General features: G+C 33.5%; 1 protein-coding gene across 4 annotated transcripts in view; it reads right to left on the reverse strand.

Moving 5' to 3' along the window:
• The window catches only part of LOC125041634 (RNA-binding motif, single-stranded-interacting protein 1-like), a 224,677-nt gene that overhangs the window by 138,794 nt on the left and 83,383 nt on the right, over nucleotides 1–2,500 (reverse strand). The gene's annotated exons all lie outside the window — the stretch shown is intronic.

Raw genomic sequence — 2,500 nt, forward strand, 5'->3', positions numbered from 1 at the left:
AAGATACAATCTTACTTGAAAAGAAAAGAAAAATATTAGACATTAATTGAATCTACTGCACATAAATGCAAATCTCTCGACTCTTTGTTGCTAAAATGCAAAAAGAAAGAAGAAAAGTGTGTGTGTGACATGATAAAGATGGACAGTAAGATACTTTATATATATGGAAGACCACTGACAAATTTGCATCAAATCCAAGAGAGGAGTAGAAGAGGGAAAATCAAGGTCAGACACTCCAGACTGGGAGGAACATGCCGAGATGAAAGAGAAATGTGTAATCAAAAGCTTCTTATAAGGCCAAGACTTTCATAGTGTACTATAAATTATTAGAAACAACACAGAGCTCTGAGGATATAAAGGAAATTAGATAAATGGTTGAATTCAATACCAAATGAACCTCCATACATGTTGTAATGAAAGAATGAGGGCTGAAGCAAATTCTCTCCATCATCAAGTTCAGTACTTCACCCAATTCCGCTAGGGAAATTGAAAAAAAAAAAAAAAAATGGGGAAAAGGCTGTGCCTATTTTCTATATTTTTTGTGAAATGTCTGCCCATAGATGGCTCTGCTAGTGCTTAGCCACAAAGGAGTCAATTAGTAGACCTTGTGACCTTACCTGATTTGAATTGGCAGCAAACACGTATTTTTTACTAGTGCTATGAATATCGATGGTGTTATTTTTATTATAAACATTATAATTATTATAATGTTTTTTAACATTAGTAACAGCAAAATAAGATAACGTAAAATATTTCGTAAATCAAAGAAAAGGGTGAACGGGCGAGACAGGCAGTACTCGTAACTGGCTCATTGGTGACTTAGTACAAGTGTGGCCATCTATGTGTAAACAATCAAACATGTACTCACAGTGGGCATAGCATGTACATACACGTCATACCCATCGGCAAGGGGTTAATAAATAAAATATGGCCTTTGCATGAGCCACTCATTGGGCTTTTGTTTAACCCAATGCCTCTGTGGAAAATTAACAAAAAATGGGGAAAATGTTGTGCATATTTTCTATATTTTTTGTGAAATGTCTGCCCATAGATGGCTCTGCTAGTGCTTAGCTACAAAGGAGTCAATTGGTAGACCTTGCGACCTTACGTGATTTGAATTGGCGGGAAAACATATTTCTAACTAGTGCTATGAATATCGATGGTGTTATTTTTATTATAAAAATTTTAATTATTATAATGTTTTTTTAACATTAGTAACAGCAAAATAAGATAACGTAAAATATTTTGTAAATCAAAGAAAAGGGTGAACGAGCGAGACATGCAGAACTCGTAGCTGGCTCATTGGTGACTTAGTAGAAGTATAGCCATCTATGTGTAAAAACAATTAAACAAGTACTCACAGTGGGCATAGCACATCCATACACATCATACCCGTCGGCATTGGGTTAAACTTACACAAAGGAACCAAGAAACTGTTTAGTGTCTATGAGTGCACTTCACAACTAAACCCATTGCCGCCGGGGAAAATGAATAAAAAAAAAGGGGGAAATTGCTGTGCTCATTTTTTATATTTTTTGTGAAATGTCTCTATATACAGATGGCTCTGCCTTACCTGATTTCACCTTTCCTTGAATTGACGGGAAAATGTATTTTCTACTAGTGCTATGAATATCGATGGTGTTATTTTTTTTATAAACATTATAATTACTATAATGTTATAAACATTAGTAATAGCAAAATAAGATAACATAAAATATCTTCGTAAATAAAAGAAAAGGGTAAACAGGTGAGACAGGCAGTACTCATAATTGGGTCATTGGTGACTTAGTACAAGTGTAGCCATCAATGTGTAAGAAACAATTAAACAAGTAAACTCACAGTGGGCATTGTATGTATGTACATGTCATGCCCGTCGGGAATGGGTTAATAATGTTAGTACTGTGGTGTAGTATCTAACATATTTCACACCACCTCTCCCTATAGCAATGTTGCCATGTTGATGAGACTTTTCAGTGTCTCTGATGTGTTATGAGAAATTGGATAATTGTAAAGGACAATTCATATTACAGGAACATATAAATATATACAAATGTTTACCTATTTTCATATAATTAACGATGTCAATGTTCAATGATGGACAGAAAAGATGTGTACCCTGACTCACACACAAGATCAACACATGGCTTGCCATAGACTGAACCCCTATTCCTTTAAGCCTCTATTTACCTAAAAATGAATTTACATAGTTATTCAAGTATTGCTATAAATTAAAAAGTAGAAAAAATAGTTCTCAGTTCTGCAGTATACAGATGAACATTGTCGTCTTTGCTCATCGTTGTACAGATCACAAAAAAATCATCATGTTAAAAAAAGAAAGAAAAAAAATAGATATAGATAAAAAAAGAAAAAAAAAAATGAACTAGTAAATAACAGAAAAAAAAAATGAAAATAAGAAGGTTTTCCTTCATATTGCAGTTTGGATAACTTGGTCAAAAATTTTAAAAATAAACAAAGAGTTTGGTGTACAGTCATAACCAAG

Source organism: Penaeus chinensis, chromosome 31 (genome assembly GCF_019202785.1).
Source record: "Penaeus chinensis breed Huanghai No. 1 chromosome 31, ASM1920278v2, whole genome shotgun sequence".
NCBI classification, from domain to species: domain Eukaryota; kingdom Metazoa; phylum Arthropoda; class Malacostraca; order Decapoda; family Penaeidae; genus Penaeus; species Penaeus chinensis.